The sequence below is a fragment of the Anomaloglossus baeobatrachus genome, chromosome 12 (assembly GCF_048569485.1).
Source record: "Anomaloglossus baeobatrachus isolate aAnoBae1 chromosome 12, aAnoBae1.hap1, whole genome shotgun sequence".
Classification (NCBI taxonomy): Eukaryota; Metazoa; Chordata; class Amphibia; order Anura; family Aromobatidae; genus Anomaloglossus; species Anomaloglossus baeobatrachus.
Window position 1 is genome coordinate 68,725,140 of NC_134364.1, and position 18,020 is coordinate 68,743,159.

Below are 18,020 nucleotides of genomic sequence, written 5' to 3' on the forward strand. Positions count from 1 at the left end.
TTTTTCTCCACTTTTTCTCCTCTTATGCTCCACTTTTTCTCCACTTTTTCTCCACTTTTTCTCCTCTTATGCTCCACTTTTTCTCCACTTTTTCTCCACTTTTTCTCCTCTTATGCTCCACTTTTTCTCCACTTTTTCTCCACTTTTTTCTCCACTTTTTCTCCTCTTATGCTCCACTTTTTCTCCACTTTTTCTCCACTTTTTCTCCACTTTTTCTCCTCTTATGCTCCACTTTTTCTCCACTTTTTCTCCACTTTTTCTCCATTTATTCTCCACTTTTTCTCCTCTTATTCTCCACTTTTTCTCCACTTTTTCTCCACTTTTTCTCCTCTTATTCTCCACTTTTTCTCCACTTTTTCTCCACTTTTTCTCCATTTTTTTCTCCACTTTCTCCACTTATTCTCCACTTTTATCTCCACTTTTTCTCCTCTTATGCTCCACTTTTTCTCCTCTTAATCTCCACTTTTTCTCCACTTTTTCTCCACTTTTTCTCCACTTTTTTCTCCACTTTTTCTCCTCTTATGCTCCACTTTTTCTCCACTTTTTCTCCACTTTTTCTCCACTTTTTCTCCTCTTAATCTCCACTTTTTCTCCTCTTATGCTCCACTTTTTCTCCACTTTTTCTCCACTTTTTCTCCACGTTTTCTCCACTTTTTTCTCCACTTTTTCTCCTCTTATGCTCCACTTTTTCTCCACTTTTTCTCCACTTTTTCTCCACTTTTTCTCCACGTTTTCTCCACGTTTTCTCCACTTTTTTCTCCACTTTTTCTCCTCTTATGCTCCACTTTTTCTCCACTTTTTCTCCTCTTAATCTCCACTTTTTCTCCACTTTTTCTCCACTTTTTCTCCACTTTTTTCTCCACTTTTTCTCCACTTTTTCTCCTCTTATGCTCCACTTTTTCTCCACTTTTTCTCCACTTTTTCTCCACGTTTTCTCCACATTTTCTCCACTTTTTTCTCCACTTTTTCTCCTCTTATGCTCCACTTTTTCTCCACTTTTTCTCCACTTTTTCTCCACTTTTTCTCCTCTTATGCTCCACTTTTTCTCCACTTTTTCTCCTCTTATGCTCCACTTTTTCTCCACTTTTTCTCCACTTTTTTCTCCACTTTTTCTCCTCTTATGCTCCACTTTTTCTCCACTTTTTCTCCACTTTTTCTCCTCTTATGCTCCACTTTTTCTCCACTTTTTCTCCACTTTTTCTCCATTTTTTTCTCCACTTATTCTCCACTTTTTCTCCTCTTATTCTCCACTTTTTCTCCACTTTTTCTCCACTTTTTCTCCTCTTATTCTCCACTTTTTCTCCACTTTTTCTCCACTTTTTCTCCATTTTTTTCTCCACTTTCTCCACTTTTTCTCCACTTTTTTCTCCACTTTTTCTCCTCTTATGCTCCACTTTTTCTCCTCTTAATCTCCACTTTTTCTCCACTTTTTCTCCACTTTTTCTCCACTTTTTTCTCCACTTTTTCTCCTCTTATGCTCCACTTTTTCTCCACTTTTTTTTCCACTTTTTCTCCACTTTTTCTCCTCTTAATCTCCACTTTTTCTCCTCTTATGCTCCACTTTTTCTCCACTTTTTCTCCACTTTTTCTCCTCTTATGCTCCACTTTTTCTCCACTTTTTCTCCTCTTAATCTCCACTTTTTCTCCTCTTATGCTCCACTTTTTCTCCACTTTTTCTCCACTTTTTCTCCTCTTATGCTCCACTTTTTCTCCACTTTTTCTCCACTTTTTCTCCTCTTATGCTCCACTTTTTCTCCACTTTTTCTCCACTTTTTCTCCACTTTTTTCTCCACTTTTTCTCCTCTTATGCTCCACTTTTTCTCCACTTTTTCTCCACTTTTTCTCCACTTATGCTCCACTTTTTCTCCACTTTTTCTCCACTTTTTCTCCTCTTAATCTCCACTTTTTCTCCACTTTTTCTCCACTTTTTCTCCACTTTTTCTCCACTTTTTCTCCACTTTTTTCTCCACTTTTTCTCCACTTTTTCTCCTCTTATGTTCCACTTATTCTCCACTTTTTCTCCACTTTTTCTCTACTTTTTCTATGGTCGGTCTACCCATTAGCTCTGCCATGCATAGTGTAGCTCTACACCTACTGCACATGTTACTTTATGATTGACATCTCTTTCGTACCAGAGCTGTCTAAGTCTACTCTGACCCCATATTTGTCATTACTATATTGTCCTTGTACTGTATTATGACATTTGTATCATGTGTTTCATTTCTTGCTGTGTTGCAATTTTTTTGCTGCATCCCAATTGTACCTCTACATTGTTCGAGTTTATGTTATTGTTCTCTCACTCTTATGTGATACTGATTATTGTCATTTTTCATGATTACATGCAGATAAGTCCAATCTGACGAAGGCTCAGGCCGAAACGTCATTTGTAACTTGTTTTGGACAAAAACATATATGCTTATGAAAAAAAAAATTTCTTAATACGGACCAATAAAGAGTGATTTTGCATTACTATCCGTTGTGACTTACTGACTTAGTCTGGGAGATATAGAGTGCCGAGGTTACTCACTAATTTTATCTATTATTACCTCTGAGCACCTATATACCAGTGAGCAGAGCTTCCTCTACAGTAGTTCTCCTGATTAGGCATGCCCTTACCTCATGAGCAGGGCATTGCAGCTTTGGTAGCAACCATTACGACATGGACTCTGCTGCTGTGGACCCGGGGAGAGTGAGTGCAGATTCATTGCACCCACACTCCTCACATGAAGGGTCCGCACTCCTAGAAAATGGGGGATACGTTCCCTGAGTGTCTCCCCCCCATATTCTAGACGGTCCAGAGTCGTCGTGGGACCCCTTTATTTTTTTTCTTACAATAAATTGGTGAAAGAGGAAATGTTTTGGGGACTGTTTTTTCAAATAAATTTCTTTTGTCGATTTTTTGTTTTTGTTAGTACTGACAGTTTATGATGTTGGGTATCTAATAGACGCCATGACATCACAAACTGCTGGGCTTGATCTCAGGTGACTTTACAGCTAGTATCAACCCGATTTATTACCCCGTTTGCCACTGCACCAGGGCACGGGATGAGCTGGGGTGAAGCGCCAGGATTGGCGCATCTAGTGGATGCGCCACGTCTGGGGTGCCTGCGGCCTGCTATTTTTAGGCTGTGAAGGCCCAATAACTATGGACCTTCCCACCCTGAGAATACCAGACCACAGCTGTCCGCTTTACCTTGGCTGGTGATCCAATTTGGGGGGTCCCCTACTTTTATTGTGTAATTATTAATATTTATAAAATAATTATAAAAAAGAGCCTGAGGGGACCTCCACATTGGATCCCCAACCACGGTAAAGCTGCCAGCTGTGGTTTTCAGGCTACAGCTGTCTGCTTTACCCTAGCTGGCTATCAAAAATGGGGGGACCCAACGTAATTTTTTTTTTTTAACTATTTTTTAAATAGAAAAAATTAATGGGCTTCCCTGTATTTTGATTGCCAACCAAGGTAACGGCAGGCAGATGGGGGTGGCAACCCATAGCTGTCTGCTTTATCTGCGCTGAGAATCAAAAATACCGCGGAGCGCTACGTCATTTTTTTAAAGATTTATTTTTACAGCACTGTGATGTCCAGCAATCAAAATACAGGGAAGCCCATTTTATTTTTAGTTATTTAAATAAATAATTAAAAAAAATATATGTTAGCTCCCACTGCATTTTTTGTATTGCTAGCTAAGGGTAATCCAAGCAGCTACTGGCTGCTAACCCCCACTGCTTGGTGTTACCTTCACTGGCAATGGAAAATCCAGGGAACCATTTTTTTTTTTTTGCCAAAAAGCTACAAAAAAAGGACGTGAGCTTCGCCATATTTTTGTATGCTAGCCAGGTATAGCAGGCAGGTGCTGGAAGAGTTGGATACAGCGCCAGAAGATGGCGCTTCTATGAAAATGCCATTTTCTGAGGTGGCTGCAGACTGCAATTCGCAGCAGTGGGGCCCAGAAAGCTCAGGCCAACCGGTGGTGCGGATTCCAATCCCAGCTGCCTAGTTGTACCTGGCTGGACACAAAAATGGGGCAAAGCCTACGTCATTTGTTTTCTAATTATTTCATGAAATTCATGAAATAATAAAAAAAGGGCTTCCCTTTATTTTTGGTTCCCAGCCGGGTACAAATAGGCAACTGGGGGTTGGGGGCAGCCGTACCTGCCTGCTGTACCTGGCTAGCATACAAAAATATGGCGAAGCCACATAATTTTTTCAGGGGGCAAAAAACTTCTGCATACAGTCCTGGATGGAGTATGCTGAGCCTTGTAGTTCTGCAGCTGCTGTCTGTCTGTATGGAGAAGAGTAGACAGCAGCTGCAGAACTACAAGGCTCAGCATACTCCATCCAGGACTGTATGCAGAAGTTTTTTGCCCACCAAAAAAATGACGTGGGCTTCGCCATATTTTTGTATGCTAGCCAGGTACAGCTGGCAGCCACGGGCTGCCTCCAACCCCCAGTTGCCTATTTGTACCCGGCTGGGAACCAAAAATATAGGGAAGCTCGTTTTTTTTAATTATTTCACTTATTTCATGAAATAATTAAAAAACAAATGACGTGGGCTTCGCCCTATTTTTGTGTCCAGCCGGGTACAACTAGACAGCTGGGGATTGGAATCTGCAGCACAGGTTAGCCCGAGGTTTGTGGGTGCCTCTGCTGCGGATTTCAGTCCGCAGCCGTCCCAGAAAATGGCGCTCTCATAGAAGCGCCATCATCTGGCGCTGTATCCAACTCTTCCAACAGCCCTGGAGCCGGGTGGCTTGTTGGGTAATCATGAGTTAATACTGGCTTTGTTTTACCAGCCAGTATTAAGCCAGAGATTCTTAATGTCAGGCACGTTTGACCCGGCCATTAAGAATCTCCAATAAAGGGTTAAAAAAAGACACCACACAGAGAAAAAATACTTTAATAGAAATAAATACACAGACACATTAGAGACTCCATCTTTATTACCCCTGTCAGCCCTCCACGATCCTGCTCTTCTGTCTTCTTTCTTTCTAGTGTAGTAGTAGTGACGATTGTAGTGAGGGGCATCACTTGGGGCTGGGGAACCTCCATCCTAACTACAATGCTCACTACAATCGGGAAGCAGCGTGCAGCCTTCACTCCGTGAGTGATCACTGCTGGCTGCTAGCGGTAACGCTGACAGACGCGTTACCATAGCAACGGTGCTCCCGGAGCCGCGGTTAGCGGTGACGTCACCGCTAACTGCGTTGCTATGGCAACGGTGATCTCCGTTAATGACCGGCTGTGTCAGCCGGTCCCTAACGGAACGGGGAGTCGACCGTGTGCTAGAGCATGTCGCCGGTACACGGCGATACACATATGTGCACCGTGTACCGGAGAGATGCACTCGCAGGTCCTACATGACGTGTCATAGTCATGTGACCAGTCTGTAGCCAATGAGATAATAGCCACGTGACTGGTCACATGGCTATTTTGACGTCACGATAGGTCCTGCTTCTCTGCTGGCAGTGCAGGTCACCGGGAGGATTCAGCGATCATCGGATGGAATAGCGGCAGGAGACAGAGTGCAGAAGGGATCGCGAGGACCGGTAAGTGTTATGGCAATGTTTATTAACTGTTTGTGTACATTTATAATGCATTTTTATGTGTTTGTGATTGCCTCCCATTATAGCCTATACGTTCGAGTTCGGTTCGTCGAACGTTCGACGAACCGAACTCGAACGGGACCCCCGTTCGGCGAACCGGCCTCGAGCCGAACCGGGACCGGTTCGCTCATCTCTACTCAGGAGACCAGTGTGGCATGTGCATGCCCTGGGAGACAGCAGCAGGGACTGGGAACAGAGCAGCGCGACCAGGAAGATGAGAGTGCCAGTATCCCCGCCGGGAAAGAGGGGCATGACAGTGCGGGGATGCCATTAAGGGCGTTACAGTTGTTATTGAGTACCTTGAGTACTCTTAAAGTGGCCTTATGAATAAAGAGTTAAAATGAAAATTGGTGGCTGACGGCTCAACAGCTTTACTCACCAAGAGGCAATAAACTTGAAGGTTGCAGAGTCCTACATGAGACAACAGTTAACTTGAACTGGAGGTAGACAATTTAGTGTCAACAATGGTGGGCTGACAGCTGAGACACTTTACTGACACTTGTCACAGCTTGCTGGCAATCTATTCTGTAGCTCCTCCACTTTGGCAAAGTCATTTTGGCAGCATAACACACACTTATGATGCATGTGAAAGCCTGTCTCTTAGACATCTTATTTGGAAGCAATGCCCCTCAATAACTTGTCTGATAATTTGTGCAGTGTTACTATGTATTACTCTTTCCTGCTCAAGCATCCGTCACTTGGCCATCTCTAGTGTCACTTCTTCACACTTAGGCATTATCTTTTAGACTCCTTCTGGTATGGCTATCCCCTTGCCCTGTTGATAGCATATCTTTGCTATTTCTGTGGATGCACAGGTGGGCTGTGATTACGGCTCAAAATGAAAGCTTTGTATGGGTTCCTCCTCACTAATACTTGGGGTAGTGCACTTTTATCGTGAGTGGTACTAACCCCCACTTGCTAACTAGCTGTAGTGCAGATGTTAGGCTGCTTTCACACCTCCGGTTTTAGCAGAGCTGGCCAATCCGGCCCTAAAACCTATGCAACGGATGTGGCGACAAAACTGCATCCTTTGCATAAGTTTTTTACATGCGGCCCGTCCGTTTTTTGCCGCTTGCGGCAAACTACTAAGCATGCACAGTGGAAACAAATGCATGCGGCGGCCGGATGTGGTTTTTGCTGCAGGACGCCGCATGCGGTGTCCATAGGCATGCATTGCAAATCGCGCCGCATTGGCCGGATGCGGCGCAATGAGGGTTTTTTTTCCGGACAAACAAATGTGCCAGGCAACGTTCCATCCGGCTGCCGCATCGGCTAAATCTGCCGCATGCGGCAAAAAACGGACGGAATGCAAGCCCATGCGGCAAAATCCGGCACTAATGTAAGTCTATGCAAAAAAAAACGGTTGCGTTTTTTCTGCAAAGCGCCGGATTGTGCCGCACAGGAAAAACCGGGTGTGTGAAAGCCGCGCTGCACATTTCTCCTCCTTCTGTCTTTCTGCACATGCCTGACCTCTAGTGGCCAAAAACAACAATCTTTTTTGCTGACTCCACTGCAACAGTAACCCCTAGCAAGCAATAACAGATTTCTTAAATCTTTCCTATTATACCCAAATGTCTCCTTTTATGATTACTAGAAGAGCACAGGTACGGAAAATCACATTCTCCAAGATTTGGATAATAGAAATATAGCTGGTAGTTGTTGATAATGCTATACTATATATTTAATGTACATAGATAAGCATACAAAAGACAGGACATGTATTCTTCTGCAACTATTTTTATTGCTTCCTTGTATCGAAACTAAAACATAAAGCACAGAATACTCTGAAAAATTCTAATTAGAAATCTCCTACTGTTTTTTGAATGCTCCGATGTCAATATGTGCTTTTCCTTGGTAACAGACTACAAACTATAAGGATATAGTCACACTTTCAGGGGGGGAGTTTTTCATTTTGTAAAGGAAAAGCTAAGAGAGGATAATAAGGAAAACATCTATGTAAAAGAAAGACAAAAACTTCTCCTTCTTGAATATAATTCTGGTGTTCATCTTGTACCCCATAATCTGTGGCTTTATAGGGAGTCCTGCCGAGATCCCGCTGAAGAACATAGATTGCCTGCTTGTATTCCTGATGATTATTCTTTAGTCACTGTCTCAAATCTGACCATGCTGAAGATTGCAAATTGCCCAAGGATCTTCCTGGCTTAGTTGGCCACATTTCTGGGGACACGTAAAACTCGCCTCTGTCCGTTTAACGCCTACACATCTCAGTAACGCCCTGGACTTCTCAGTTCAGGTCAGGTTTTATATAAACTCCACCCATTCTGCCACGGAGTCCTGAGAAATCCGGGAGAGTTGGCACCTAAGTTCTGGTGATAGTTCTTGAGCCTCTAGATTCAGTTACATTGTTGGGGATCTTGGTTTGTTCCATGCACCTCAAACGTACCCTGGATGTGAAACCCCTGTGAATCTGACTCCAGGCTTGTACATGAACTTGAATCCCTGTATCCTGAGGATGCGCTGTTACGAATCGGCGCCGCCGTAGCCGCAAGCAGCCTGCTGCGGTTCCAGGTGCGCCCAGGCGCCGGCCGCCGTTTTTGTCCGTGCCTCAGGTCATTCAGCTGGCTGCTTCTTCCTCCACGACTAAGTGTGGAGAGGCGGCTAGTGAACACGCGTGTGTCGATTTACTCCAGCCAGAGCCTAAGTCCAGTGTTTCGCCTAGTGAGCATGCTCAGCCTGATAGTGCCATTCCTGAAGCTAAGTCTTCAGTTCAGGCTACTGAGCATGCTCCTACACTTAGTGCGAAAAGCCTCTTTGCACAGGTACTTGGACTTCGTGCCTTGTGTAACTCCTGTGTTGTGCCTACTGAGTATGCTCAGGCAGATAGTCTGATTTCTGAGACTGTTGTTCAGGCTACTGAGCATGCTCAGGCACTTAGTGCATCAGAGGCTAGGTCCGGTAAGGACCTCACTGGGCATGTCTGTGAGGTGGCAGGCCCTGATAGGCCGGCAGGCATCAGATGTCCTGATGATGTGCCCACTCCGGACTGGCTCGCAGAGGCCTGCTCCTATGACCTGGCACCCCACCATTGGTCGTCAGACGATGACTGGTGAGGTGTTTGGGGCGTGGCGGCCATGAGATCATCAGTGATGTGGCGATTGCCGATAGGCCGCTGGTGATGTCACTGATGACGTGGCACTCTGATATTGGCCCCTGGAGATGCCATTGTGGTCCACCTTGGGTTTGGGGGCGGACCTAGGTTATAAAAGTGGCTGGAGACAACATGGAGGTGTGCAGTCTTCACTTATGCCATTGCTTTGTGCACACCTCCATACACTGAGTCTCTTTGCATAACCACTAGATTGGAAGCAGTAGGCAGGGTTAGGCATTCGGTGCTTGTCACGCCAAGACACCCGTGGCTCAGCACGGTAGGGTCAGGCGCCGGGCTTCCACCTCCTACTGTCCAGTTCTGCTAGTGCAGCCCAGTGGAGTCAACTGGGCTGCAGCTGCTGCGCCACCTGTTCTCTTCATAATGGCTTCCCTGTCGATGCTACCGGTGTGACCACCTGGCCTGACGTGTCCTGTACACACGTGGCCAGTTGAGAGCCCCCGGTGTCCAGAAACGCTAATCAGGGGACCGCTCGGTCTGACGTGTAGTACACACGTGGCCGACAGGGCGCTTTTGCGGCGGTCTTCCGGTCGACGCTACCTGGTCACCACCCGGCCTGACGTGTTCTCTGCACACGTGGTCGGTGTAGCACCACAGGTACACCGAAATGCTAGCTGGGTTGTCGTCCGGTCTGACGTATTCATTCACACGTGACCGGTTCCCAGGTCTCCTGTGTTATTTCAGAGCCACCCAGCTCTGTATTCTCCGCCTAACCTTTGGGTTCCCAGCAGCTCCTTTGTCATCTGGAGCACGGTGGACCCCGACTGGCGATTGGGATATATACCACCTTATCCTAATCTGCCAGTCGCCCCGTAACATGCGCCTGTTCCAACTCCACTGCTTGACTCATAACGCAGCTGCCTACACCATGTCCAATATCCTATAACCTCGGAGCTGTGCTTGTATCTAGTGTCCCGCTTCTGTGTATCCAATAAACTCTGATATTCCCCGACTGCATACTCACCTCTGCTATTCCTATGCTACGTCTTGGTGTTGCCTCCAGTAAGGGTATACTTCCGAAAATGGTGCACGACAGAGCACACGGTGACTCCGGCTACACCATTATAGTCAATGGCCCCGTCAGCACATATGTCTGAAACCCGTTTTGCAGGGGGGTTCGGACGGAAACCCTGATGGGACCACTGAACGGAGATCGGATGTGAATGGGGCCTTATATATAGAGGCCACACGATACGGTCTCATCACTTCTGCCAACAGATGACTTTCTGCATCCTCAGGGGTATATAAGGACAGCTTTCTGCAGGTTTTCACTGACACCCCCTGTCTGCACAGGGAGGCACGGGGAATGAGCAACAGGGAGCCACGCAACCTCCGGCCTGACACCACACTCACTCACAATCCTGCCGGCTAAGAGACCCTTTTCACTAGCCCCAGTGAAGCACAGCCCTGCTAGCCCGGTAGTACTGACACCAGTTCCTTGTTATATATAAGTCTGGTCTGTTAACAGGATTATATCGGGCCAGAAACCAGCGCAGGTAGCATGTAATATTAGACCGAGAACACCGACGTGGGAATTCATGCATTTAGATGGAAATACAACCCAGGATTATCCCCTTCACCCCCTGGCGATTTTTCATTTTCATTATTTTTCCCTTTCTTCCAAGAGCCATAACTTTTTTATTTTTCTGTCAATATTGCCATATGAAAGCTTCTTTTTTGTGGGATGAGTTGTACTTTTGAATGAAACCGTTAGTTTTACCATATAGTGTACTGGAAAACGGGAAAAAAAAATCGGAAAAATTGCAAAAAAAGTGCAATTGCACAATGGTTTTGAGGGTCTTTTATTTATCACATTCACTATATGGTAAAATTGACATGTCAGTATGATGCCTCACGTCGGTACAAGTTCGTAAATACCAAACATTTATACTTTTATCTAAGGGGTGGGAAAAAAATGCAGAAGTTTATACAAAAAACAATAGTGCTTTTGTTGCCATTTTCCTAGACCCGTAGCGTTCTCCGATGGTGGAGATGAACAGCGTGATCCCCACCACGTTGCTTTCAACTGCGCTATCAAATATTAACAGCGTGATCTAAGTGGTTAGCAGGCACAAGTGGATCTCTGATCCTGTTAGCTGCACATGTCTGCTAATAGGATCAGCAGACATGGGCAGGGATTACTACGGGCTCACCTCCGGAGCCTACGGTAACCAGGAGAGGCGACTTTGGACATACAGTACATATACGTCCAAGGTTGTGAATAACAATATATAAACAATGAATTTACAGGTATGCAAATAATGATAGTAGTACAAATGTATATGCAGACACATAAATCAGTTACCAGTTTCCATGGATACTAGTCCTTGGGTGCTGGGAGCCACATGGAGGTGATATGGAGCCAGAGGATTTCTTGGTTATTCCCAACACGTGACGTGACATGACCTCCTTGACAGTGAATGATAGAGAAATATGGTTGGGTACCTTTTAAACACTTGGTCAGTCGCTCCCTCCCGCCCCTGGCTGTCCCTGATTCCCCTGCTGTTGTTCCTGGTCTGTATGATTCGAAAAAGCTATGATGGGTCATAACTCCCTACTGGGAGGTGCAAGGGAGATGGTTCTGGTGGTGCTGTCGGACCCGGCTGGTTCCTGTTTATGTTTGGAGACCAAACATGGTCTCCCTACCTAGATTCTGCTAGCTGTTCTCCGTATCTCCCCACCCCAGGGTGCTAAGACCTTCTGTGGTGCCCCTTCAGTCGCCACAGAGTATTGCAGCTCATTTAAGCTGCGGTATTCACCTCGGGTAAGGAGGGGGTTAATCACCGGTGTTCCACATTCACACTCTACATACAGCACAGGAGCCTTCTCTCTGGAGAGCTAGACTAGGGTAGGCAGGGGGGTGGCCAACACAGAGCTTGGGACTGCCCCGGTCACTCGGAAGACCACCTGGAGGGTAGGTCCACTTAGGGTAGAAATAGGAGCAAACTCACACAATCACTAGTCAGTCTACCCGGGACATCAGTTCTGGGACACCACCAGCAGCGGTGGTACTCCATCTTACCACACACCGTGGGTGGCGTCACGAAGAATCTACAACAAATCTCCCGCACATATTACACCACTTTTTATTTGAGTGTCCGCATGACCCCCGGGTTCGGAGACCCTTCGAGCCACTGCGGATCTGGACCCGAGCAGCCCAGCTGCTGGTACGGGGGTGGCACAGATCTGTTTTATCTCAAGTTAAACTGATGTAATGAAGTTACAGTTGCATCAGGTGTGCGTGAGACGAATGTGCGCTCTTATGAGAAATCTATTATGGGTGCTTGTATCTATCTATCTATCTTTATACAGTATTTATCTTTTTATCTACCCGTTATTATTATTATTATTATTACTTACGTCCTACTGAAGGCCGGGTCCATAATCCTCCTTTGTTTGTGCCATTCTTCATAATTTCGATTACTGAATAAACCTTTTCCCATAAATCTAAAACATAGAAGAGAACGGACTTGTATATACTCACTTTTAGGTTGCGTTCACACATAGTGGCCGTTCTGCTTCAAGGCAACTGCTGACAACAGCATTGGTGCTGCGCAGATTCGGTCTTTTGATTTGCTCCCAACACAATTACTTAAACGGTTCCGATTTCCACTCATTAAAAACACGGTTCTTGCCAATTTGTAGGCATTCTTGTATTGAAAATGAGGCATAAATATGGCAAAAGTTACAGGATCAACTGGCTTGGCCCCTAGTTTTCAAATCCACAAAATAGCGGTCAACCTGTCTCTACGGTACATGTAGAAGTGTATTTTTACTGACAGGGAGGGCATGCATACCACAATGTCTAACTGCCTGAAGTTTCCTTTGTAATCCCTAATAATGACATCTGGGAAAGCGGGTGAATGCGAATACCCCCAGAGAAGACTCTGAAGAAACGGCCAGTTGGTCTGCAGGCAGAGATTTCACATGCTGCGCTCCAACAGCAACAAATGTGAATATCTCTGCAATGGAGCGATGCAGAGCAAAGCGGAAAAGAGCAGAAGAATCAGGGGACCTCCAGGATTTTTATATATATATATATATATATATATATACACCGTAACTCAGTTTATGTGAACAAGTAACAGGTCCTGTGTGAGATTTTTAGATTTTATGTTACCGAATACCACTCATTCCATCTTACTTATATATGTGTTATTTATTTGGCTCATGTATACCCTGATGTTACGGCATATTTTTGCACCTATTATGCCACTAAGTATCTGTTCTTTTCCTAGCCTTTATTTGTAAATTTATCACAATAGAGTTATCTATACAGTGAAGGAGATAATTATTTGATCCATTGCTGCTTTTGTAAGTTGCCCACTGACAAAGACGTGAACAGTCTATAGTTTTAAGGGTAGGTTCATTTTACCAGTGAGAGAGAGAATATCCAAAATAAAATGCAGAAAATCACATTGTATTAATTAAACTTATTTGTATTTTGCAGAGATAAATAAGTATTTGATCCCTCTGGCAAAGAAGATTTAATACTTGGTGGCAAAACCCTTGGCAGCACAGCAAAAGTAGTCGTTTTTTGTAGTTGATGATGAGGCTTGCGCACACGTCAGGAGGAATTTTGCTCCACTCCTCTTTGCAGATCATCTCTAAATCATTAAGATTTTGAGGCTGTCGCTTGGAAACTCAGAGCTTCAGCTTATTATGAACATGTAGCTCTGTGCAATATTTTTTGTTCAATTTTCCAGAAAACAAATTAAAAAAACAAACAAAAATAGCAACTACGGCATATAAGGGGGCTGAATGTAATACACCGAGGGTGATGGGGAAAGATGAGAAACCTGAATTCAATAATTAAGACATGAGGGCCAATACTTTTCTCCATAGTGTATGTTTTACTTACCGCACTCCAGACTATATAGGCGATCGTAATACCAGTCCCTTAGATATTTTGGAGACATTAAAACTTCCTACAATATGTAAATGTGCAGTATCAGTAGAGAATACAAGATCTCACTCAACATAATAAATCTTGTGCATTATCCACCATGTTCTTCCACCAATGTCCCTCAACCATGTTTTTATGGCACAGTCATGGGGAATAGAAATGGGCCTTCCCCATATGGTTCCCACAGAGCTAAAGCTACCATTGTCTTGAGCTGGAGGATTAAGATTTCCCTTCACTGGACTAAGAGGCCAAAGACAAGCTCTAAAAAACATCATGACAGCATTATCCCACCCCCAACAACTCTGCCATGCTGTTGTGATGGATGTAAGACATTGTCTTACTGAAATATGCAAGGTCTACCCTGAAATAGACGTTGTCTGAATGGAGCACTTTTTGTTCTAAAATCTCTGGCAATGATTTCTGGAAGCATTCTTGAACCCATGTCTTGATTTGCCTGAAGGCCGATAGATCATGAGCATCCAATATTGGTCATAGTGCACATGGATATCTACAGAATCTCTGTATTTTTTATGATACTATGTACTCTATATGGTGTTATAGTAAAGGTTCACATTCCGGTACATTTTTTCTGAAATTGTGCCACAATTTGTTGACACATTTGGTGAACCTCTGACTATCTTTGCTTCTGAGAGACTCTGCCTCTCTAGCATGCTCTTTTTTTATGCACCGTCATGTGACTTAGTTGAAAATTATACATATACACAAGTTCATTATAGTCTCTTATATGGACAAACCTCTCAATTTGATTTATAAAGCAGAAATATATTTAGATTGTGAGTTTCTTACCTTTACTGATTCTGGACTCACTGTCAAAATTGTTACATTGTGTAAAGCATTGAGCCTTATAACTGGGCCGTATGTTTCAACCCTGGAAGTGCAAAAAAAATAATAATTTAGCGTTTTATAACAGGTCTGTCACCAGGTCCAGGTCTCGTACCTGATAATTAGTGATAAGCGAGCACTGCCAATCTCGGATGCTCGTTACCCGTAACAATCAGTTGGTGCTTGGATGGGCTCAGCTGGAGAAACGAGTGTAATGAAAGTCAATGGGGGACTTGAGCAGTCTTCTGGGAAATCTTCCAGAAAAAATGCTCGAATCCCCTATTGACTTCCATTATACTCAGTACTCAAGTCGCGCCCATCTGAGTTAAACTGCTTGTTACAAGTACCAAGCACCCGTGCATGGTAGTGCCCGCTCATCACTAGTTACAAGTATCGAGCACCTGAGCATGGTAGTGCCCTCTCATCACTAGTTACGAGTACAGAGCACCCGAGCATGGTAGTGCCCACTCATCACTAGTTACGAGTACTGAGCACCCGAGCATGGTAGTGCTCACTCATCACTAGTTACGAGTACTGAGCACCCGAGCATAGTAGTGCCCGCTCATCACTAGTTACCAGTACTGAGCACCCGAGCATGGTAGTGCCTGCACATCACTAGTTACGAGTACAGAACACCCGAGCATGGTAGTGCCCGCTCATCACTAGTTACGAGTACTGAGCACCTGAGCATAGTAGTGCCTGCACATCACTAGTTACCAGTACTGAACACCCGAGCATGGTAGTGCTCACTCATCACTAGTTACGAGTACTGAGCACCTAAGCATAGTAGTGCCCGCTCATCACTAGTTACCAGTACTGAGCACCCGAGCATGGTAGTGCCCGCTCATCAGTACTCTTTTTCTTACATCACATCCAATCCCCCTTTGCTAAAGTGATTATTGCAAAGATTTAGAATAATAAATGGTTTGTCCAAAAATCTTCAGGAGGTTCATAGGAAGTGGTGTCTGTTCTGTTGTTGTGTAGGGGACATACAGCATATACATATTGCTACAGTGTCACAGAGAGGTTTTAATATAACACTTGTCTTACGAGTACTGAGCACCTGAGCATAGTAGTGCCCGCTCATCACTAGTTACAAGTACTAAGCACCAGAGCATAGTAGTGCCCGCTCATCACTAGTTACGAGTACCGAGCACCCGAGCATAGTAGTGCCCGCTCATCACTAGTTACGAGTACCGAGCACCCGAGCATAGCAGTGCCCGCTCATCACTAGTTACGAGTACTGATCACCTGAGCATGGTAGTGCCCGCTCATCACTAGTTACGAGTACTGAGCATTCGAGCATGGTAGCGCCCGCTCATCACTAGTTACGAGTACTAAGCACCAGAGCATGGTAGTGCTCACTCATCACTGCTGATAATCATTGGCTCATGGATGGGCCCTTTAATGCATATGGTGGGTGACAAATTCATCACAATTTAATGTATTTGAGAGCCTGATTGTAGAGTATTTCTTGCTGTGCTACATTAAGAGGCATGTTAATAGGTGCATGAGAATAAGTTCGGCACATGTTACTGCAGGGCACCTTTCATCAGGAATGGCGTGCAAAATGCCAGCCTTGGTGGATTGAAGCCACAGAATTTATTTGGTCACAAATCTGGTTTCCACCATTTTTGCAAACTAAACACACCAAGATAAAGCATCCATTCACTATCACCAGTCCTCACCCCCAGAAAAGAATTCTACACTTACCAGTCCAAAAGCAAGTCATACACCAGTTCGTTTGTCTTCATTACATTCAACATTTTGCGGGAAAGTCCAAAGAAAAAGCTACAAATACAAAGTAGTCATGTTATATGAACCAAAAACTGCAGCATATATAGGTCTGCTTTTCAGCAATTAAAGGGAACCTGTCATATCAGATAATGCTATTAACCTGCAGATCTGACAACTAAGATTCTTGTCTCCGCTGTATTGCTCAGTCCCTAGACCCTTGTCTGAACAATCTCAGCACCCGAATCCTTATATCCTATGAATACTGTAGAGTTCTACTGCTTAGTAACATTTTATATGTAGCAATAGTGTAATACTTGATTTATATTCTGTTAACTGTTACATTGTTTTTGGATTTGTGTTTGCACTGCATCCGCAGCCTTCGTGCACCTCCATATTCACTGGATACTTTAGGTAGTGCCGACCACGCTACTTCTTTTGTTTAAATACAGAATGCACTTAATTGATCATTTTTCGTTGTTGAATTTTTGATCCAGTCGATCAATGCTCAGGATCAGGATGGAAAAACATGTTCTTTAGGATAGTTTGGTTCATGCATTATGGATGTATCTATTACCCTTCCATTTCCCTCGGTTGAACATGATGAGTGTGTCTTTATTTTCAACCGTAGTATATAACTATGAATGAATTCCTACATGATATTCTTCCTAGTATATACCCTGTATGGAGGCTGCATTGTTACATGGTGACGATGTTTTAGTTACAATGATTCAGGATACAGTTTCGGTGTTCGGTTATTTCTTCTTTCCAATGGACAATACGGATTTGGTAATTAGAATGAAAACTGAAGATGTTCATCTATCCAGCATAAAACAATTCTTGCATTCATTAAAATGAATTTCTGCAAATATTTTGCGTATTGCCCAATGGTTTCCAATGATTTATAAAGATGCTCCTCTGCTGGAAATGCCTCAAAAATCTCTAAAAAGCCCAAATCAGGGTAGATTCTCTCATCATCCAGTGCAGGAGGACTCCATGACCCTGTCTTTTTTTCTCTCTTCTCTTTGTAACGTCACTTCTAAAAAGAAAAACCTTATCTGCTTCGTGACACGAGACTGAGGCTCTTTGGACTCTTTCCATATCAGCGCTCAGGTGCACGGCTGTATCATAGAAATGCACATAAGAAAAGGGTAACCCCGGCACACTACAACTCCCAGAAAAAAGGCAAAATGCAAAAAAATTATATGCAATATTTTTATTAACACAATAGTTCCTTGAATGCTTTTTTTCAGAAAAAATGAATGTGGTCCAACAAACTGGACGTTTCGGCAACAGGCCTTCGTCAACATGGACTATTATCGTGCACAATCAAATGTATGCGAATATTCAATAGAGGACTAGGAGTTATGGAAATGAGTAGAGTCTCATATGTTTATCACTGTGTCAATTTGCATACCCATAATTGGAACGGTATATACGTCAAGGGTACTAAATGCTAGTACATCGATTCTATACTGTGTGTAGCCTTAGAATGGTGCTACAGAATAAGACCTATATGTATGGTGCCAAAAAGGAAAGAAGCAGCATGTATCTGGTCACATGACACAGGGAAATAACCATAAGCTGGTACTTGAATTGAATCCTATCTCCACCTGCTACAAAGCAGTGAAGCAAGAGACTTGTAGTAGCTGATGCACAATCTTGCATGTGCTGTGTCAGTGTAGTTGTTCTATGTCCTCAGGCAGTAGGGGAAAATGAAGCCGGTAGAACCGGAAGTGCAATTGCCCGGACCAAACCGCTGCTGGACGTGTGCAGGTGACTTGTTACAGAACACACGTCCAG